Source organism: Silene latifolia, chromosome Y, assembly GCF_048544455.1.
Source record: "Silene latifolia isolate original U9 population chromosome Y, ASM4854445v1, whole genome shotgun sequence".
In the NCBI taxonomy this organism is placed as follows: Eukaryota; Viridiplantae; Streptophyta; class Magnoliopsida; order Caryophyllales; family Caryophyllaceae; genus Silene; species Silene latifolia.
In genome coordinates, this window is record NC_133538.1 from 485283207 (window position 1) to 485307585 (window position 24379).

Genomic DNA, 24379 nt, shown 5'->3' on the forward strand with positions numbered 1-24379 from the left:
GCCGTTGCCGGGGACGGTGTTTGTTTGACTTAAATTTCCTTTTTGTTATTAGTTGTGTCTTTCTTCGCCTTGAGGAAGTAAAACTCCTCAAGGTTTGTTCTAATTGTTTTTGAGTTGTTTGATATTTTGAATGTCTAGAAGGTTACAAGGTGATTTGTTACCTTTTGACCGTGAAATCGAAAGAACCTTGACGAACAATAGGAGACTTGTTAGGAGGAATTTGAGAGGTGTTGGTAAAGTTGTTCAACCCACTAGTGAGTTTGTCAATCCTTTCGCAATAGAAGGAGAAGAAAACCCATTACACAATACCCCACAAAATCCACCTACAATGCCAAAATTCTCGTTACACTCCGTACCCACCGAGGAGAATCTACCAAAAGGTACTCCTACACCGCAACATCTCACCGGAAATTTTATTGCCAAGTCCGCCTTCATCCAACTAGTTGAGAGGAGCCAATTTGGGGGGATGCCTAGTGAGGATCCTCATTCTCATATGGAAACCTTTTGCGATTATTGTGATGCTATCTCTCAAACGGGCGTGACTCAAGACCAAATTAGATGGGTCTTATTTCCTTTTTCCTTAATCGGCACCGCAAAGCAATGGTTGAAGGGCCTTGATAAGGCCACCCTTGGAATAGATTCTTGGAAGAAGTTGGCTCTAGCTTTCTACAAAAAATTCTACCCACCGGAAAAGACCAACATGCTAAGAGCTCAAATTACGGGTTTTAAGCAAAGGGATGAAGAGTCTTTGTATGAAGCTTGGGAGCGGTTTAAAGGTATTTGTCGCTCATGTCCTCACCATGGACTTAGCGAATGGTTTTTGGTGCAACAATTTTGGAATGGTTTATATGAAGATTCTAGGAACATTCTCAATATGGGATCAAATGGAATGTTCACCGAAGTTGATGACAATCAAACATGGAACAAGATTGAGGAAATGGCGGTCCATAACTCACAATATAGTAGACCTCACAAGGCTACTAGAGGAGGAAAGCATGAAGTGGACTCCGTTACTCAATTGGGTGCTCAACTTAGTGCTCACATTGACACAATCAACTTGATGTTTGAACAAGCTATGGCTAGACTTGAGGAAAACTCAAAATCATCGAAGCATCATGTTAATGCCATGACAGCATCCTCATCAATCCCAAGTGGGATATGTGAGAATTGTGGAACTTTGGGACATGACCAAAATGAATGTAGGGGAACAAATGAACAAGTGAATGCTTTCCAAGCATACAAGAGTGGTACCCCTTATTCCAACTTTTACAATGAAAACACCAAATTCCATCCAAATCTCTCATACAAAAGCCAAAATGTTCAAAACCCTCAAACAACATACACTCCACCACCCATGAGAAACCAAAATCAAAGACCCTTTTACAATCAAAACCAAGGTTACCAAAATCAAAATCCATACCAATCACCAAAATGACCAAGGTTTTGATGTCCAAAAAGCGGTCCTCCAAATGCAAAAGAATCAACAAGAATTTTTCACCCAAATGCAAAAAGATAGCCAAGCAAAAGAAACCACCATCAACAACATTCTAGCTCACACCAAGATGTTGGAAACCCAATTGACTCAACTAGCATCTTCAAGCTCACAAAGATAAAAGGGGCAATTGCCACCTCAAAGTAATCCCCCTAGACATGAAACGGTTAGTGCCATTCACTTGAGAAGTGGTACAAGGTATGAAGCACCGAAGAAGGAATTTGAGGATGAAGTTGTGGAAGCTAGTGAAAAGGAAGAAATTGTGCAAAACTCCAAAGAAGGAGAATCATCAAAAGAAGAAAGTTCAAAGAAAAATGAAGACAAGGCCAAGGAGAAGGAGCCCATTGTGATTAGACTTCCTTTTCCAAGTCGTCAAGCCAAACCCAAATTTGATGATCAACTTGGAAAGTTCATGGAAATTGTGAAGAATTTAGAAGTCTCAATTCCTTTCACGGAATTAATCAATCACGTTCCGGCCTATGCAAAGTACATGAAAGATATCCTCACAAAGAAGAAGTCGATCCGGAAACTTGAGACTATCGCCTTCACTAAGGTGAGTAGTGCAATACTTCAAGGTAGTTCACCTCCAAAGTTAAAGGACCCGGGAAGCTTCTCAATACCGTGTACCATTGGCGACACGACGATCAACAAAGCCTTATGTGATCTAGGGGCTAGTGTGAGTGTCATGCCATACTCGGTGAGTAAAAGGTTGGGGATGGGAGAGCTTAAATGCACCAACATCACACTCCAAATGGCCGATAGATCGACGAAGACACCGTTAGGGATATGGGAAGATGTCCCCGTGCGAATTGGGAAGTTTTTCATCCCGGTGGACTTTGTCATTGTTGATATGGAGGAAGATTCCAACATTCCAATCATCCTAGGAAGACCTTTCCTACACACCGCCGGTGCGGTAATTGATGTAAAACATGGTGAGCTCACTCTAGAAGTGGGAGATGAAAGCATAACTTTTAATCTTGACAAGACTATGAGAGCTCCTCGTTTGCATGAGCCATGTTTCATGATTGATCATTATAGCCGAAAGGATGAAAGGAAGAAATCGGAACTCCAATGGAAGAAGAAAGTTGAAGATGCTCCATTCAAAGAGCAAGTGAATTATGACAAGGAGAGCTTGCAAAGCTCATCAAAATCAACCAAGGAATAAGAGGATGGCCTCATTGGCCAAGAGAAGAAATTGGGAGAGTTGTCTCCATCTAAGCAAGAGACTTTCAATGATCAACTCAATGAAGTTTGTGGTCTTTGGGACGACGAATTTGAAGGGATTTTTAATCCCTACATTGGACATGCCATCGATCATGATCAACAACAAGGGCCACGATCTATTGAGGACCTCTACCATGATAATGAACAAGCTTTTGATTACTTCTTCAAGGTGTTGAGCAACATCAACAACACCTTGAACATGCCCCCTTGACATCTCATCGAGAATGAGAGTTTGGTGGAGTCCTCCCTAAACCACCACTTGTAAATATTTCTAACTCCCTAACTTACATTTCAATTCTTGTATTGCATTTTTGTCATCTTTGGATTTTTATTTACTTTGATCAAAATAATTGTCATGCTTGAGAGAAGTGAGGGAGGGACTAACAATTTCAATTGATGTGTAGTGCTTTACCTTAGTGTGGGGATGGCAATTGCCTAGGCTATCCATGCCTTAGTAGTGCCCCCACAATGAAGAACACAAGACTTGAAGAAAGAATGAAAGAACGGTAAGGGAATGCGCTATGCACGGGTGGAACTGAATCCGTGTACATAGGGGAAGAATCCGAGCGGATTCCAAGAATCCGCCCGTCTTATGCAATCCGAGCGTCCTGCAGAAAAGACGCCCGTCCTGAACTGCGCTGAGTTTTGAAAATTTCTTGACTGTTAAAGAATCCGAGCGGATTTCTGAAAATCCGCCCGTCTTGTAGAATCCGTCCGTCCAGGGAGAAAGACGTCCGTCTTTGCAACTGAGGAAAACAAGCAAATTTCTCTGGACAGAAATCCGTCCGTCTTTGAAGAAATCCGCCCGTCCCTTAACAAAAGAATCCGAGCGGATTCTACAGAATCCGCCCGTCTTTAGGCGAGTTTTTGCAAAGGTAGAAGAAGCAGAATCCGCACGGATTGGGCCTAATCCGCACGGATTGCCCATGCAGTTTTGAAAAATCTCGGTTTCTTTAAAACCCTTCCCACCTTCATTCATTCATTCATTCATTCATTCATAAACACTACCCACAACATCAAAACCCTCATCCTCTCCATCACAAAAACAAAAACCCTCAACAACATTCACCAAAATCAAATCAAACCATCCTTCCAACAACAAATTAATCACTCCTTCTTCAACAAAAATCAAAACCAAGAACAAAATCTTCAACCTTTGAGTCGATTTTTGTTTTCATAAAGGCAAAGCCTTTCACCTTCAAATCGATTTGGGCATACTACAAATTGAAGATTTTTCATTCTTTTCTTGGTTAGTTCATCAATGGCAAGGACTAAGGGAGCAACAAAGGCAACAAAGGCACCAAAGGCTAAGGCACTCTCACAAAGGCAAAAGGCTCTTCAAACAAAGAAAGCTTTGGCTATGGTGGTAGCAACACCAAACTTGGAAGTGCAACAACAACAACAACCTTCTATGGGAGCAACAACACCTTCTACTCCGGTAATTAATCAACTTTTGCATTATCCGGAGGTAACTTTTATTTCCGATACCCATAGAAATACCTTTGTCAAGTTTGCTATGAAGTCATTACAATCCACCAAATTCATATGTGAAGATACCTTACAAAAATTGGGTGTTCATGAACAAACAAAAGCCTTTTTCAAAGCCATGAGGTTGAAGAAATTGTTTGAAACAAAGGAATTGACATACCCCTCCCTTGTCTTGGAATTTTTAAGTTCTTTGAAAGTCACCAAAGTTGAGAATAGAGAAAATCTCTAGACGCATTACCTTTAAGGAATTAGGTGAAATTTTGGGTCTTAGTGATGAATCGCGTTATCTTAAGCATTATGGAAAGTATGACCCCGAGCCTCTTTGGGAGGCAATCTCCGGGAAGAAATTTGAAGATTTTCATGCATGTCGTGCTCTTTTGGTCCATCATCCGGGCATAAGAGTATGGCACAAGGTTGTGGGAAATACCATAATTGCTAGGAAAGACACCAATCATTTCACAAGACTTGATTTTATTCTCCTTGAATCGGCTTTGAATATCGGAAGAATTCATACCAAGCCTTACAATTCTTTGAGGCTCTTGGTAGATAGATGGCTCAACATCGATAGTGGGAAGAAGGGCACGACCGTTATTGTCAATGGCGGCCTAGTCACGGTCCTAGCTAAGCACTTTGATCCTAACTTCAATAAGGATAACAAGTACAAAGCAAAGGAGGGTGGCCATCTTATTGATATGCATATTATGATTCACAAGTTCAAGTGGGTTGCCCAAAACCCCCTTGACACTAAGTATGGATGGCTAACTAGTGAAGCTAGATCGTTCACCTTGCCCTCGAAGATTTGTCGCCTAAGCGTCCACCGGACCAATTATCTACTTCACCTTTCCGAAGAAGCCGAGTATATCATTCAACAACAAAAGGGTGATCTTGAAACCCCCTCCTCTTCCATTGTCATACCACCTTACCCCTTTGAGTATGAAGAGTTCAAGCCGGAAGGAATTGAAATTGGGAAAGACTATGTGACTCTTCTCATGCAAGCAATGCACAAGCAAGCCTATGAAGATCGGAAAAATGCTTATTTGGCTCAATATCCACCCCTCCTACATTTAGCTAGGCAAGGACTCCTTGATCCATCTTGTCCTTTGCCTAGTTGGGCGGATAGAGAAGTCTTATTTCCGGGTGCATCTAGGGACGTTGTGGGAGACAATGAGGTTATTGGAAACGATAAAGAAGTTGATGATAATATTGAGGAAGATGCAAGTGAAGATGGAGAAAGAAATGGTGAAGATGATGATGAGCAAGATGAGGAAGAAAGTGAAGAAGCAAATGACAAGGAAAGCGGCAATGTGACCACTTCTCATGAGGGAAGTGATGATGGTGATAGCATGATGGAAGATTAGCAAGCCTTGGAGACTCCTACACTCCCATGGTTTGTCTATATCTCTTTGTATTTTATTTCATTTTGATCATTGTTGGTTTAGTCCTAGCCCCATCAAAGGACTCACACCTCGGTACCATTGAGGTGTTCTTATTTTATTGTTCCCATTTGTAAAATCCAAAATGACAAATTAGTTTCATGCATAGCATAGTGTGTGCATGAACTATACCCATCCTTGGACATTAGCAATAGTGTCTCACTCGGTTTGGGGAAGTTAATGCATACGCAACGGGAGGTAATCTAAATTATCCTCTCCGTCATAACAAAAACCATGCATCATGTAGTGTAGCTTAGTATAGATTGCATTTAGTATAGAAATCATGCATCATCTTTGCATAATTTCCATCATTTTGGCCATTGAGGACAATGCCCATATTAGTGTGGGGATGGGAATTCTAACATTTAACTCTTATTCAAAAATCCAAAAAAATTGAAAAATTTCAAAAATCATAAAAATTGAAAAAATTGAAAACCCAAAAACAAGTTCATTTCCTTTGTATATATTGTCTTGTATATATTGTGTTTGTTTCATCCTTGTTCACATTGATTGACTACGCCACATCCGAGACATGAGGATATTGAAGACCGCATGGTATGATCTTTCCAATCTCCCTTTTCCTCTTTATGTTAATGACTATGTGGCTTTATTTTGATTGATGCGGTATAACAATGTGAATCTAGGACTTGCATTTAGATTATATGTCATATTAGTTGGTAGAATCATATGCATTAGGATGTTTATATGCTAGTTGCATCATGGCATGTAGTTGCATGTTAGAAAAATTTTGCGAAACCGTCTACTTGGGAAGCTTGACAAGTGTATATAGGCCCTAGTAGATGCCTTTTGTTCTTAAGACTTTGCTTGTTAGAATGCTTGTAAAACACCCTAGGATGTGTCATGCTAGTATCCGTTGACCCATGGTTTAAGGCCTAGTCAAGAGTACCTTGTGGTGTGATAACTCCTTGGCTACCGTTTATTCCAAGGTGACCCTTGAAACCATGCAACCATCATTCATCCATGTTCTACCATACATTTTGTCAACAAAAGGGAATGGGCACAAAAAGAAATCAATTTGAGTTCAAAGAAATGAAAAGTGAAAGAAAGTTTGCAAAAATGCATCAAATGAAAAGAGGAGCAAAAATAGAACTCCTAAGCTTCAAATACAAGGCACCCTCGTTACTAATTGGGGTGACTTTGAAAATGTTCAAAAAGAAATGCAAAAAAAGTTGTCAAGTATTGAAATGCCAAAAATCAAAAAGAAATGGCAAAGAAAGTGTTCTCAAATGTCAAATGCCACAAGAAATTGGGGGGAAAAACAAAAACAAAAGCAAACTCCCAAAAGTGAAACTCAAATATCTATTGATCCCTTTATCCATCATTTCCATTTTTGTGCATGGTAGAGAGGGGACGACCCTTCTTCTTGTCTAGGCAAGAGGGGGAATTCCGCGATCCTCCAGTGTTTCTAACACCATAGGGAGTCTACTCTTGACAAAAGCATTTAACGATTGAGGACAAAGGTACCCTAGCTTGACACAACTTGGAGGTGATTTATTGGTATCCTTCTAGGCTTAGTAGTTTGAACAAATTGCATCTATGAATGATTGTGTACCCTTGAATTGTTTCCCTTGTAGATAATTTCCGCCACTTAGATGAGGAAAGTGGCTATTCTTTTTGTAGATGCATCCATTATGTGTTTTTGTGTGCTTAATGTTTGGATGTGTCGCCATTTTGGCAAGACCCACCTTGCCTTGCAAGAAGGCATCCTACCTCATGTTTGTCTTGTTGTGAGTTGAAGGGGCGGAGTGAGACCCGCTAATTGTCTCATATCGGCTATATTATTAGGATAGGTTAGTATTGGTCCTAGTCTTTGTCACCTCTTTACTCGGGACGAGCAAAGGTTCGGTTTGGGGATATTTGATGTGACCATAATTGGCGCATATTTAGCCCCCGAATTAGCCTTGTTTCCATGCTTTTTAGTGCTTATTTGGGTCATTTCTTATCTTTAGTTCTTTGTTTTGCATATTCTTTGAGATTTTGATCCCTTGGTAGGAAAGGAGTAAGAATCTTGCATTTTCATGGCAAAACGAGACTAAATTGATCGAATTCAATGACCAAGCATCAAGGAGAGACAAGATTAGAAGGCCTTTGTACATATCATAATAGAAGAGCAATGTTGAGAAAGGATCCTTGAGTCCCCAAGGAAATCCCCAAGGAATTTATGAAGAAAAGGGAAGAAAAGAAGAAGTTACTATCTTTGATCGACAATCCGAGCGGATTGTCAACAATCCGTCCGTCCAGCCCCTGCACAATCCGAGCATCCCATGCCAGAATCCGCTCGGATTCCCCCTCAACAATCCGTCCGGACTCCTAAGAATCCGCTCGGATTCCACCGCCCAAATCCGTCCGTCCCGACCTTATTCCGCCCGGATTTCTTCACAGCACGGATTGTCTTCTTCAAGCTACGAAAAGAGAAGCCCTTCTCTCAGAAAATACCGGGTCCTCCTTGCTCAACTTAAAAAGTGTAATTACTAGTTTAGCCCTTAGTTAACCCTAATGCATCCTCCCTAATTTTCACTATAAATACCCCATTAGGCTAATTAGAGGAGTATGTTCTTCTTATCAATAATTAGTGTAGTTAATATCAATCAAACCTCTCTTCAATATTGTAATCAAGTATTAATCAAGTTTTAATCCAAGTTCTAGTTCTTTAATCTCTCTTTTGTTCATCCTTTATTTTGGGTAATTGAAGATTATTTGGGTTATTATTGGGAGATTGACAACCTCTCAATCAAACATCAAGTACTTCTATTATTCTTGCTTTATTATTGGAATCATTAGTAGGTATAATCTCTTAATCCCTTTTTAATTATTGTTAATTACTTTCATTTATTCATCATGTTTCATATTGTTGGTATGATTGACAACCTTGCTAGCATGATCAACATGATAATGAGTGAGTAGTCTCTTAGCTAGGGTTAATGGGTGATTAGGGGAAACCAACATGGGGAATGATTCATGCTTAAATTAATATGCTTTCATGTTTTATTTGCTTGCTTGTTTTGATCTCAACTCATGCACATGTTATATTTGATGAAATGCTAAGCCTATGAATCCTTGCATTTACTATCATCTTCTATCTTTTCAATGAGACTTGTAAGACATAACCCAACTCGAGTCTCATTAGACCATGCATGTTGTTGAGTAGGGAAGATTAAGTCGACTTGTAGGTGTTGTATAATCTAATCGATTCGGCTCCGGGACCCAAACTTTCCTAGGATTGTAAGATATAACCCAACTCAATCCATCACAACAATAATTGCTTGCTTATAATTTGAGAACATGTTTGTATGATCATATCCCATGATTCCCCTATGACCCCATGACACCCTAGTGCCTTTAATCAATTGTTTACACCCCTTTAATTCATCTTGCTTGTTTATTTTCATTGTTATTCTAGTTTAGTAACCTTCTACATCAACCCAATTTGTGACACCCCTTAGACACCACTAGTTACAATAAAAATCTCATTTCAACTCCCGTCCCTTGGGATCCGACCTTTACTTGCCTCTTTACTAATTGTAGAGTTGCTTGTTAAGCTATAAATTGTGTTTTGATTCGACCGTGACCAACGACCACATCTTAATTTGTGAACACTTAGCGGGATCGCATCAAGTCTTATGGTATGTGTGCATGTATTATGTTTTCTTTTGTAGAAAAGAAACACAAATAGTGAGGTGATTGACCATATACATACGGATGTGTAAGACCGATAGTTGGTAATATACATACTTGGTTACTTTTACCGTATTTGTTAAGTAGATATGAAAACCTCGTATCTATTTAATAAGACATAAAAGTGATTTTTGAAACGTGAAATATTTTCAAAATGAAGTAGTAAACCAAAAGCACGTCAAGATCAAGATGTTGATCGGAAGTTTCAAAGTAATGACTTTGAAGATCAAATGGGTAATATCAAGTAATGATCTTGATAATCACTAAGAAGGTTGTGAACCAGTTCACATAATACTTTCTCCTTGGGACAACATAGAGTATGGTGAAGTCAAGTATATAAACGAACTTTATGAGATATAGTTTGAGGTATTTCACAATTTTGTAAGCTATTTTCTCACTAAAAGTTTAAAACCGACTATAATAGCCTAAATGACTCCATATGAGATATGGATAGGGAGAGTCTCTAACTTATCTTTTTATACATTTGGGATAATAAATGTTTATGTTCAGAACCAATTTGTGTATTTGTGAGGGTTATCCAAAATTGAACCACTTGGTTTTTACTCCTCTAAAATGAGAACAAAGAGTTTGTGGCTCATAATACTGTCTTTCCAGAAAGATTTTCATTTTCTGGAAGACAGAATGGGAGAAATTTTGAACTTGCGGAAGTCCAAGACCCACAAACTGAGTACAATGCAAAAAGACATTATTTATTGAGGCTCAGTGGTGAGTACAATGCAAGAAGACGTTCTTTATTGTAGCTCAGTGATTATAAGGAGATAATTTTACGATAATATTACGTTACTTTTCAAAAGTGACGAATCATAAACCCTCATCAAAGGCTTTTCTATAGTATGAACTCTATGTGATGGCGTGTCACCATGCAATTCGAATTGATCTCTTTGCACACGATGCGATAAGGAAGGAAACACGAGATGTTTTCAAGACTTGATTTAAGGTTAATACTTTGGTAGCTTACTTTGATCTTGTCATAAAGGTTACATAAGATGTTTAAAATTTGGGCTTGTTATAGAGAGTTTGTGACAACCCAAATGCCTTTATCAATTCGTATGATTTTAGCAATATAGCTTCTCATGAGGATGAGATTCGGAAAATGAATAATGAAACTTTCTCCTTGGGAAAAGTTTTGTTGATGTTGTCAATGCTAAGAAGCCTAGCATGCTTGAAAGATCCCTTTTGTGATCTATATACATCAAAGAGTTGGAACTTTGGGTTCAATCATGTAGTCTATCAAAACGGTATTACTCGAGTGTCGAGGTACCATGATGATACATGGAGTTTAGTGGGAGCTAAAGTGAGTTTCTTAGTCTAAATATGTGCTTGACATATTAGTGACTAGAAATGTAGCTAAGGTGATATTTCTTAGTCTAAATATGTGTTTGACATATTAGTACTTGAGAGTAGCATAACGCATATTAAATATCCGGATCTAATGAGATAGATCTCTATGGATATTAGCATTATAGTCAAGAGACTTATGTGATAAGATTCTTGACTCGTTCAAGTTGTTGAACAATTAATATGATCTCTTGTGCTTCCGCTGCAGGATCTATTAAATATGCTAAATGCTTCTCTCGTCGGGACATATCATATTGAGAATATGATAAGTCATTACCAATCATTTCCTAGTGAGTGTCACTAGATTATTATCAAGAGCATCCTTGAGTACTTGAGAAGCACTGAGGATTTACTCTTGTAGTTTGGAGAAATTTATGAATTTCGTGTACAAGGATTACACGGAAACATTCATATGCTTATAAGATATTACGAGCCTCGTTGAGGAATGGTTAGCATGTAAGAGTGTTATGTGCATGAAGAATAATATGTATAAGAAGTTATACATGTATAAAGCAAATATGTATGAGGAGTCATACATATAAGATGTCATATGAAGGATGTGTATGTATAAGTGTTATACATATAAATCATGAACGAAAAGCTAAGTACATCACAGCATCCGATGTTGTAAAAGATATAGTTGATATCCGGATTTTAATGGAACTAGAGTAGTTCTGTTAGCTGAATATCGTTCTCGGAGAGACTGTGAAAACAGTGGGAGTGTTTGACTGGCTTTAGAACTAGAGTCTAAAAACGTGTTTAGACATGTACTTAGAAAGGCTATATGTGATGAAAATATTGCATAGAACAAAGGAAAATTGCAATGGAAATTAGAGTGATGCAACTGTTGCTAATCCTCTAACCAAAGCCGTTGGCATAAGGTTGACATGATGGTTATGTCATCTCAATGTGATTGAGCAGTATACCTTAATTGCTGAAGATCGTTATATAAATATTGGATAGAGTATTGATATTTACATAAGTGATGATTGCATTCATTGTTAGAGTTTCTTTAAGAACTCAATTATTCAGTTTGACTGAAAACATTGAATACCTTGTTTATCTGAATAAGTTGTGGAGACAATGTTGAACAATATTCAAGTGAATAAGATGAACATTGTATTTTGTCCCTAGTCACTTAATGAGGTGACGTCTCGGAGTGACTAGATTGTAAATCGATTGATGGTTGTTCAACACCATAAGGTCATATGTGATGACTGGTCGATTACATAGGCAGAGTGTGTGACACATTGCCAGACAATGACCATTTAGAGAGTCCCTAAGTTCTATTATAGACTCCTGGTCGTGGCGGGGATCTCTAAGATGTTCTAATGAGTCGATTCTTTTGACTGGAGACTATTATTTGAGCAGGTGCAGTTTTCGAGTGACTTTGGTTTTTGTCCTAGGTCGTGCCGTGAAAAGAGGCCAAAAGGGCATTTACTAGGTCATGGTGAGCTGTATTGTGCAATAGGATAGATAGGGCATACAGGAATTGTCCACCCACGTTGGGTAACTATATCTCAAGGCCACTCGAGGAGTTAATGGCTACAAATGCGTGGCCACGCTCGGAAGTAATCTGTGAGAGATTTTTCCGGTCAGGTAGTCACGCTCCCGATCGAGAAAACCACTCGCGATGTGTTCATGTGCAAGTGCGACCTGAAAGACACCTTGCATTGAGTGGGAGATTAAAACGGACAAGAGAATTGGTAGCGCACACCTTGTGTCAGACAAGTGGGAGATTGTTGGAGTTAGTGTCCTCCACAATAGTGCGTTAACATATTAAATCTCATTAATGGAATATCATCAGATATTTATTTATTTGATCCTCGTCAGTTGATTAACGTAAATCGATAACGGTTGGCTGACTAGAGTTTGACATTATTGTCGTGAGACGGCAGTGATCAACTGACCCCTTTCGGTCACACCTAAAGGAACGAACCCCAATAGACAACTAATTAATTGTATGAGATACAATTTATTTAGTCCCTTGATTTGTAGACTAAAAGGTTAGTCAATTATTTTTAGAGAGATTTCGAGTTGCGAACTCGAGGAGCGGCAGTTATTATTTAATTATGCGATAATTGATTAATAAGTTTTGGGAGACGGGTTTTAGTTAATTAACTGTTAATTTACTAAAATTATACTAATTGATTAATGTGATTAATATTAGTACGTAAATAATATGTGTAGTGGTACACGTATATATACGGAGTGAATTGGACGAATTTATTATGGAAGTATTTAAACATGATACGATGTTTAAAATAAAAATTACACGGATTTGTGCTACAAATATAAGAACCAACATGGACCCGTAATTGGGCAAGTGGACCGTGTAAAATAAGAGTAGTGGATGATTACTCACATAATCATTTCACCTTATTTTGTATACTACCATAATTTATCTTATACAAGATTTTGCATGTGATGTAAGATAAAAATGGAAGACAAAATTGTCCACTAACACACTCCTCCACCCGCCACTTTCCCTTATACTTCTCTCAATCAATTGTTCACATTTTCACTTAACCTTACTACTACACACAACACTTATGCATGTGAACTTTTCCTCCAACATCTCTCTAAAATAATAAGCATCTTTTTACTAAGTTGTTAGTAAAACAAAATTAATACTAAGAGTGTTAGTATTAATAACATATTATCAAGGGTTAAATTTTACTAGTATCTAGTTAATACTTGTAAAATTATTTGGGTGTAAGTTCTTGGGTGGATTAAGGAAGGAGACCTTCTACTTTGGAGGTTGGTTTTTGGAGGATCTTCCATATTGGTCGGTTACTAAATATTTTCGGTAACTTGTCGTTAGGAGCACCTAGACCAAAACACAATTTATAGCTTCACAAACAACTCTACAATTAGTAAAGAGGCAAGTAAAGGTCGGATCCTAAGGGACGGGAATTCAAATGAGATTCTATTGAGACTAGTGGTGTCTTAGGGGTGTCACAATTTGGGTTGAAGTAGAAGGTCACTAAACTAAATAGCAATGAAAGTAAATAAGCAAAATGAATTGAAAGGGTTGTAAACAATTGATAAAAAGCACTAGGGTGTCATGGGGTCATAGGGGATTCATGGGAATTGATCATACAAACATGTTCTCAAATTATAAGCAAGCAATTATTGTTGTGATGGATTGAGTTGGGTTATATCTTACAATCCTAGGAAAGTTTGGGTCCCGTAGCCGAATCGATTAGATTGTACAACACCTACAAGTCGACTTAGTCTTTCCTACTCAACAACATGCATGGTCTAATGAGACTCGAGTTGGTTTATTTCTTACGAGTCTCATTGAAAAGGTAGGTGATGGGTAAAAAATGCAAGGATTCATAGGCTCGCATTTCATCAAACATAACATGTGCATGAGTTGAGATCAAAACAAGCAAGCAAATAAACCATGAAAGGATATTAATTTAAGCATGAATCATTCCCCATGTTGGTTTCCCCTAATTACCCATTAACCCTAGCTACGTAACTACTCACTCATTATCATGTTGAACATGCTAGCAAGGTTGTCAATCATACCAACAAAGTGAAACATGATGAACAAATGAAAGTAATTAGCAATAATTAAAAAGGGATTAAGAGAATTATACCTACTAATGATTCCAATAATAAAGCAAAGAATAATAGAAGTACTTGATGCTTGATTGAGAGGTTGTCAATCTCCCAATAATAACCCAAATAATCTTCAATTACCCAAAATAAAGGATGAACAAAAGAGAGATTAAGGAAATAAAACTTGTATTAAAACTTGATTAATTATTGATTACAAAACTAAAGAGAGATTTGATTGATATTAACTACTCTAAGAATTGATAAGAAGAACATACTCTTCTAATTAGACTAATGGGGTATTTATAGTGGAAATTAGGTGGATCCATTAGGGTTAACTAAGGGCTTAAATGACGATTAAGTCCCTACTTAGGGAAATGCCGGTATTTTCTGAAGGAAGGGCATCTTTCTTGAAGCTTGAAGAAACGAATTTGCGCTGTCTTGGAATCCGTGTGTCTTAGGCACGGGACGGCCGGATTCCTGTGTCTCTGCCCGGGCGTCTTTGGGAGAAGACGGGCGTCTTCTGGATGCTGCTGCCCGGGCGTCTTTGATGGAAGACACACGGATTGTGGTCCTGGGGACGGGCGTCTTCAGGGGAAGACGGGCGGATTGTCATGCAGCGTACTTTCTTCTTCTTTTCTTCCCTTTTCTTCATAAAATCCTTGGGGATTTCCTTGGGGATGCAAGGATCTTTCCTCATCATTGCCCAACTACTATAATATGTACAAAGGCCTTCTAATCTTGTCTCTCCTTGATGCTTGGTCATTGGATTCAATCAATTTAGTCTCATTTTGCCATGAAAATGCAAGGTTTGCACTCCTTTCCTACCAAGGACACAAAACCTCAAAGAATATGCAAAACAAAGAACTAAAGACAATAAATGACCCAAATATGCACTAAAAAGCATGGGATCAAGGCTAATTCGGGGACTAAATATGCGCTAATTATGGTCACATCAAATATCCCCAAACCGAACCTTTGCTCGTCCCGAGTAAAGAGGTGACAAAGACTAGGACCATTATTTAAACTAACCTAATAACATAGCCGATATGAGACAATTAGCGGGTCTCACTCCGCCCCTTCAACTCACAACAAGACAACCATGAGGTAGGATGCCTTCTTGCAGGGCAAGGTGGGTCTTGCCAAAATGGCGACACATCCAAACATTAAGCACACAAAATCAAATAATGGATGCATCTACAAAAGGAATAGCCACTTCCTCATCAAGTGGCGGAGTCAACTAAAAGAGAACAAATTTAAGAGCATATATTCCGTCACAAATACTAGTTCAACAAATCACTAAGGCTAAGAGGATGGCACTAAATCACTTCCAAATGGTGTTAAACTAGACTACTTTCGTCCTCAATTTCCAAATACTTCGTCAAGAGCGATCGGATGGTATGGAATGATGATCCCCATGATGCTAGTAGCATATGAAATGACAAGTCTCGAGTTCTCTACAAAAGTAAAGGTTATGGATCGTCCCAAGCTCGATAAAGTAGCTTGACAAAAAGGCTTTTTGGGAATGAAATGCTCAAATCGTTATAAACAAGGGTGGATATGACTAGTATTCAAAAATTGACCTCATTCAACTTTCACATTTCAAAAATTAGAGATGGGGTTTGTCCCTTCCGTGCTAATGTCCTTTGCTTTCGCCAATCGCTTATTAGGCAACCGGTTAACCTCTAGACAATAGCTTTTCCGGGTGATAGTCACTCTGTCTCTGGGCGGTTGAATTCACAACCGTGTGGGGGCCCAATTCAATGGATCCCTCTCCAAAGCACATCGAAGTGGTACGCCTCCATCAAAACAACTAAATTTCTCAATATTTCAACATTTCATAACATTTGAGGTTTCCTTGGCAATAAAACGTTTCCACGTACAAAATCCTTGAAATGAGCACTTCAAACTTATTGATAGAAAGTATTTTTGGGTTGCCGTACCACAAGGTCAATCAAGGTCACCTAGACAAGTTAACCAAGTCCACATCGCATCATGGGGTTGGATAGGTGACTCACATGCAACCCCTTGACTAGGCTTTGGGTCATGGGTCGAAAGACACTAGTATGACACAATCTAGGGTGTTTTACAACCATTCTAGTAGGCGAAGTCTTAAGTTGAAAAAGTATTTGTAATGGCTTAGTTGCTCTTGTCAAAGTTCTCAATTAGGCACTTTTCAAAATATTTCATCTAAATGCAATGATGCAACTATTATATACATCCTAATGCAAGTGATTCTACCAACTAATATGACATATAAACTAAATGCAAGTCCTACGTTCACATTGTTATACCGCATCAATCAAAATAAAGCCACATAGTCATTAATATAAAGAGGAAAAAGGAGATTGGAAAGATCATACGATGCGGTCTTCAATATCCTCATGTCTCGGATATGGCGTAGTCGATCAATGTGAACAAGGATAAAACAAACACAATATATACAATAATATATACTTGACTACACTACAAAGGAAATAAATATGTTTTTGGTTTTTCAATTTTCAAATTTTTATGATTTTTCGAAATTTTTCAATTTTTTTTGATTTTTGAATAAAAGTTAGATTAGAATTCCCCATCCCCACACTAATATTGGCATTGTCCTCAATGGCCAAAATGATGGGAAATTATGCAAACATGATGCATGATTTCTACACTAAATGCAAGCTACACTAGTCTACACTATATGATGCATGGTTTTTGTTTATGACGGAGAGGATAATTTAGATTACCTCCCGCTGTGTATGTATGTACTTCCCCAAACCGAGTTAGACACTATTGCTAATGTCCTAAGGTTGGGCGTAGTTCATGCATGCATGAAACTAAATTTGTCATTTTGGATTTTTAAAAGTGGGAACAATAAAATGAGAACACCTCAATGGGGCCGAGGTGTTAGTCCTTTATGGTGCTAGGACTGCTCCAACAATGATCAAGATTAATAAAATACAACAAAGAGAGAAATAGACAAACCTCAAGAGGGTAGGAGCCTCCAAAGCTTACTAATCTTCCATCATATCATCACTATCATCTTCTTCCTCACTAGAAGTGGACTCATCACCACTTCCCTCTTCACTTTGTTGTTCACCTTGCTCATCATCCTCTTCTCCTTCTTCACTAGCTTCTTCATCAATGTTATCATCAACCTCTTCATCACCGACAACCTCATTATCACCCGGAAACTCACCCCTAGATGCACTCGGAAAGAAGACTTCCCTATCCGCCCAACTAGGCAAAGGACATGAAGGGTCAAGTAGTCCTTGCATAGCTAAGTGAAGGAGGGGTGGATATTGGGCTAAGTAAGCATCTTCCCGATCCTTGAAAGCTTGCTTGTGCATCTCTTGCATAAGAAGAGTCATATAATCTTTGCTTGCTTCAACACCTTCGGGCTTGAAATCTTGGTACTTGAAAGGATAGGGTGGTGTGACAATGGAAGAGGAGGGCATTTCAATTTCACCCTTTTGTTGTCGGATAATGTATTCGGCCTCTTTTGAAAGGGGAAGGAGATAGTTGGTCCGGTGGACACTTAAACGACAAATCTTCGAAGGCAAAGTAAAAGATATAGCCTCACTAGTGAGCCACCCATACTTGGTGTCAAGAGGGTTATGAGAGACCCACATGTACTTGTTTATCATAGTATCAATATCAATGAGATGACCACCCTTCTTTGCCTCATACTTGCTATCCTTGTTGAAGTTAGGATCAAAGTATTTAGCCAAAAGAGTGACTAGACCTCCATTCACAATAACGGTAGTGTCTTGCTTCCCACAATCAACGTTTAGCCATCTATCCACCAAAAGCCTTAGAGAGTTGAAAGGCTTGGTGAATTCCCTTCCAATGTTCAAGGCCGACTCAAGAAGAACAAAATCGAGTTTGGTGAAATGGTTGGTGTCTTTTCTTGCAATGATGGTGTTCCCTACAACCTTGTGCCACACTCTAATGCCCGGATGGCGGACTAATAGAGCGCGACTAGCATGAAAGCTCTCAAATTTCCTTCCGGAAATCGCCTCCCAAAGAGGGTCGGGGTCATATTTGCCAACATTTTTGAAATAACTCGTTGAATCACTAAGACCCAAAGCTTTACCCATTTCCTCAAAGGAGATGCGCCTACTAACATTAGCTAGGCGAAACTCGATGGTTTCCATAGTCTCAACCTTGTTAACTTTCAAAAAACTCAAAAATTCTAAGGTAAGGGAGGGGTATGTCAATTCTTTTGTTGTAAACAATTTTTCCAACCCCATGGCTTTAAAGAAGGCTCTAGTTTCCTCAAGGACACCCAACTTATCTAAGACATCTTCACAAATAAACTTGGTGGATAGAAATGATTTTCTAGCAAACTTGGCAAAAGTGTCCCTATGGGATTTGGAAATGAAAATTACCTCCGGATAATTCGAAAGTTGAGCAATTTCCGGAGTAGTAGATGTTGTTGCTGTGGGAAATAATCTGTATACTTCCCTTAATTTAGAAGGATTATAACGATTTAACAAAGATGATCTAAGGTCATAAAATAAAATACATAAACATAAGTAAAAGATTCAGAAATAACCTTCGGTCCTAGCAAATATGGCCTAAGAACAATATCAAAATTGATATTCGCCTATTAGTTGCACCCAAGACGATCTGAGATATGCCCTTTGATTATGCTAGAAATCAATCTAAAATTTTCTGTAAAATTTAATTGTCTTTGTGTTCTTGTGATGAGAAAGAGGAGGCTAGGTCAAGAAAAAGCATTGGGGTAGAAATAATTCTCTACCTTTCTTTTTATACAGACCAAAATTTGGAGTCAATTAGGAAAGATAAAAATCTCCTAATTTTCGTCCAAGCTAACCGAAATAAGGAGTAAAATTCCCCTTATTTTTGGTCTTTCCAAAAATATATAAAGTGTGTTAAATTGTCATCTAGTGAGGATCGAAACCCATGACCTCTTGGCTTGTGTACCCTCACTATTACCACTATGACACATTCAACTTGTTGATATTAAATACAACTGATTATATTTAATTACGAATTAACAGATTAATTCGTCCAAACTAACCTTATATATATTTAATTTAAATATAAATTATTATATTTAATTTACGAATTGTGATTAATTGTCTCAACTTAATATTATTTAATTTTCATTAAATAATTATCTCATCAACACATTGACTAAATTTTTAGTCATTTTGGGCATCAATGTAATTATATTTCTATAACCACATTTGTCAAACACGTCCTATAGGTGTGACCTTTAGGGACCAGTTGATCACCGCCATCTGTATGATAATAACGTCAAACTTTCTAGAAAGCCAACCGTTATTAGGTAAACGTTAATCAACTGATTAAATATACGAAGTATACCCTTGTGAACCTGTAAGAGATTTACAAATGTTATCACACTAATTTGTGGAGGACACCAGCTCCAACAAACTCCCACTTGTCCTCACAAGTGTATGTGCGATAACCGATTCTCATATCCTATAAAATTTCTCCCACTCAATGTAAAACAATTTGCAAATCCGAATTCACAAAGGTCATATTTTACAAGCGATCAGTATCAAGAGTGGTTTTCCCGACTAGAGAGTAACTTAACTGATAAACGAATCAACATTCGAGCATGGCCATGCATTTCAGTTACAACTCCTTGAGTGGCCCTGAGAAATAACTATACCTGATAAGGGTTGGATATTTTCTTCAACTCGAATCCTGCATATTTAAACACAGTATGAAATGACCCAGAAAAAATCTACTTAACCCCAGTTACGGTAGACCGTGAGAAAGAAACCAAAGTCACCCAAAAACTGCCTTAATCTCAAGAGATAGTTGATAGTCAAAAGAATCGACTCTAGGAACAATGGATGTCCTATCCACGACCTGGCACTGAATGTTATTAAACATTTAGGATTCCATTACGTTGTCACAAAAAGTTGTCCTACGAGGTATTGTCATAATCTCGTATCTGTGATCGATCAGTCAACCGTTTGACTTATGGCTCGTTGAACCCACCATCAATCGACTGCACAATATAATAGCCGGAGTTATCAGCTCACATTGGCGATTACGGACCAAAACAAATATAATGTAATTCAGTTCACTTTGTGGCGTTCAATGTTGTCAGTACAATCCACATGAAAAACAAAATATTCTATATATAAAACGATGAAGTTATAAATAATATATGAAAAAGATAATGTATCAAATCCATAATCAAGTACTACAACTTAGGAACATGTTTAATTCCCATGGAATTAACATGCCCTACATGCTTATCATAATTCAACGGTTTGGTGAGAGGATCTGCGATGTTATCATCCGTCGCAATCTTGTCAATCACTATCTCTTCTTGCTCCACGTAATCACGGATCAGGTGAGCCTTCGGAAGTACATGTCTAGATTTGTTGCTAGACTTTGGCTCCTTAGCCTGGAAGATGGCACCTCTATTGTCACAATAGATGGTGATCGGGTCATTCGAACTAGAAACAACCGAAAGCCCTTGTAAGAATTGACGCATCCATATCGCTTCCTTTGCTGCCTCCGAAGCGGCATAGTACTCGGATTCAGTAGTAGAATCTGCTACAAAACTCTGTTTGGAACTCTTCCAGCTGACCGCAGCACCACTAAGAGTGAAGACGAACCCGGACTGAGATTTTGAATCATCTCGATCCGTTTGGAAGCTAGCATCTGCAGAATCGGTTAAGATAGCTTAGTATCGCCTCCATAAGTCAATACCCAATCCTTAGTCCTCCGTAGGTACTTGAGGATATTTTTGAATGCTATCCAGTGTGTTTCACCTGGAGTCTTTTGGTACCGACTCGTCATACTCAATGCATATGCCATGTCTGGACGTGTGCATATCATGGCATACATGATCGATCCTATTGCAGAAGGATAAGGAACACGACTCATGCGCTCAATACCTTCAAAGCGTCGTGGGTGATCGAGACTTGCTCAACTGCATCCCAGTCGTCATAGGAAGGTTCCCTTTCTTGGAGTTGGTCATGCTGAACCTCTCAAGAACCTTATCTAGGTAAGACTTCTGACTAAGTGATAACGTCCGTCGTGATCTATCTCAGTAGATACGGATTCCCAAAATACGTTGTGCCTCACCCAGATCTTTCATCTAGAAATGGTTCTTCAACCATTCTTTAACCGAAGATAGGAGAGGAATGTCATTCCCAATCAAGAGTATGTCATCGACATACAATATCAAGAATACAATCTTGCTCCCACTCGACTTGATATATAAGCATGGTTCTTCGACCGATCAAGTGAAACCATACTCTTTTATCACTTGGTCGAAACGATGATTCCAACTCCGAGAAGCTTGCTTAAGTCCATAAATGGAACGCTTAAGCTTGCATACTTTCTTAGGATGTTTAGGATCTATGAAACCTTCGGGTTGCACCATGTACAACTCTTCCTCCAAATAACCGTTTAAGAAGGCGGTTTTCACATACATTTGCCAAATTTCATAATCATGAAATGCGGCAATCGCTAAGATTATCCGAATGGAACGTAGCATGACTACAGGTGCAAAAATCTCATCATAATGCAATCCTTGCACTTGAGTGAAACCTTTTGCCACAAGTCGTGCCTTATATATATCTGGTTGCGCGTCTACAGAACGCTTTATTTTGTAAAGCCATTTGCACTGTAGAGGTTTTACCTTATTAGGTAAATCAACTAGAGCCCATACGTTATTCTCATACTTGGAGTCCATCTCGGATTGCATGGCTTCGAGCCATAGCTTTGAGTCGGAACAGGCCATAGCACCTTTATAGGTTACGGGTTCATTACTTTCTAAAAGTAAAACGTCATTCTCCTCGACCATACCAATGTATCTGTCCGGAGGATGAGAGTCTCTACCCGACCTCCTAGGTTCCTCAGGAATATTAACCGTATCATCAGTTGGAGGTACAACTTTCTCCATCTGTTCCACGGTTGTTGGTTCTGGAATCTCCGACAGCTCGAAGTTTCTATTACTCGACTTGTTCTCGAGAAATTCTTTCTCTAAGAACGTCGCACTAGCCGCAACAAAAACTCGATGTTCGGTTGGCGAATAGAAGTAGTGACCAAATGTTCCTTTTGGATAACCTATAAAGTATGTCTTGACCGATCGCGGGCCGAGCTTATCCTCGTGTCTCCACTTGACATAAGCCTCGCAGCCCCAAACCCGAATAAAGGACAAGTTAGGTACTGTTCCCTTCCACATTTCATATGGAGTCTTGTCGATGACTTTAGACGGACTTCGGTTAAGTATAAGAGCGGTGACAAAAGAGCATAACCCCATAATGAATCGGCACTATGGTGTGACTCATCATGGATTGAACCATATCAAGTAAGGTTCGATTTCTCCGTTCGGACACACCATTCAATTGAGGTGTTCGGTGGAGTTAATCGCAAAACGATTCCTGTCTTTTAGATGTTGATCAAACTCATTTGAAAGATATTCGCCACCACGATCTGAACGGAGTGCTTTAATCTTTCTACCCAGTTGGTTCTGATACCCTATTCGGTATTCCTTGAATTTCTCAAAGGACTCACTTTTATGCTTCATTAAGTAGACATATCCGTATCTACTCAAATCGTCCGTGAAAGTGATAAAATATCTATAGCCATCTCTAGCGGTAATTGACATAGGTCCACATACGTCCGTATGTATGAGTCCTAATAGGTCACTAGCGCGCATTCCAACACCTTTGAAGGAAATTCGAGTCATCTTGCCAATGAGACATGATTCACACGTGCCATATGCAGAAAATCCGAATGAGGGAATAGTCCCATTATCGACGAGTTTCTTTACGCGTTTCTTATTTATGTGTCCCATTCGACAATGCCATAGATAGGTTTGATCTTTGTCACCAACCTTTAATTTCTTATTATTCAGGTGTAATACTTCCGTGGTTTGATCTAAGATATAAATTCCATTCATGGAAACTGCTTTGTCATAAATCATTTCATTAAAAGAGAAAATACAACTATTATCCTTTATTGAAAATGTAAAACCGTCTTTAGCAAGTACGGAAACAGAAATAATGTTCTTAGATAAACTGGGTACATAGTAACAGTTATTTAAAGGTAACTCAAAACCACTAGGGAGTTGGATTACATATGTTCCCTTCGAGGTAGCAGCTACTCGTGCTCCATTCCCGACTCGCAGGTCCACATCACCTTTTTCGAGAGGTATGATGTTCTTTAGGCCCTGCAAATGATTACACAGATGAGAACCACAAAGATATCGGTACCCAAGTTCAAACTTGCATGGTTAATCTCAATCATATGAATATAAGATGACATACCAACAGGAACGACGCGGCCTGCCTTGATGTTCTCACGGTAGACGGAACAGTTCCTCCTCCAATGTCCAGTCTTGTGACAATGGTGGCACTCTATGTCACCGCCCTTGCTCTTTGTCTTGCCCTGTAAGCCACTAGTCTCACCAGGCGCACTCTTACCGTTTCCTGGCTTCTTAAACTTTGGCTTACCAACAGCTAGGTCGCCATGAGCCTTGCCCTTACCTTTACTCTTGTTGTGAATCGTGAGAACATCCTACTTCATGCTCCCACTCAATTTCATATCCTTCTCGGTCTGTACGAGAAGGGAGTGTAGCTCATGAGGACTCTTTTTCAAGTCATTCATGTAGTAGTTCGCCCTGAAAAGGGCAAAACCATCGTGAAGAGAATGAAGCATTCGGTCAATGACAATGCTCTCACTGATTCTACAATTCGGTGACTCGGTTTCTCGACATTCTCAATCATGTGAAGAATGTGTGGGCTAACCGGTTGGCCCTTCTGGAGTTTCGCATCAAAGAAGCGACAGGTATGCTCATATGTAACGATTCTCGGTGCCTTTAAGAACTCGTTAGTGAGCGTGGTGAAAATCTTGTTTGCACCTTGGGGAATGAAGCGTCTCTGCAAATTGGTTTCCATTGCAAAGATGAGTACGTTCTTTATCGCACCCGCTTCCATAACGAAATCACTATAAGCGAGTGACTCGTTGATGCCTGTATTTGGGCTTGGGTTGACCGGTATTGGCTCAGTTAAATACCTGAGCTTACCGTCAGCCGTGGCAGCATTCCGTAGTGCCGCCTCCCGTCCAGCAAAATTGGACCCATCATTCTTTGATCGAGTGGGTGATTCAT

The 24379-nt window shown here is 39.0% G+C and overlaps 1 non-coding gene across 1 annotated transcript; it reads right to left on the minus strand.

The window, feature by feature from the left end:
• Positions 1-700: 700 nt before the first annotated feature.
• LOC141634718 (small nucleolar RNA R71) lies at positions 701-807 on the minus strand. Its single transcript, XR_012539443.1, has one exon. It is a non-coding gene; the product is annotated as a small nucleolar RNA R71 (small nucleolar RNA).
• Between the last annotated feature and the right edge of the window lie 23572 nt (positions 808-24379).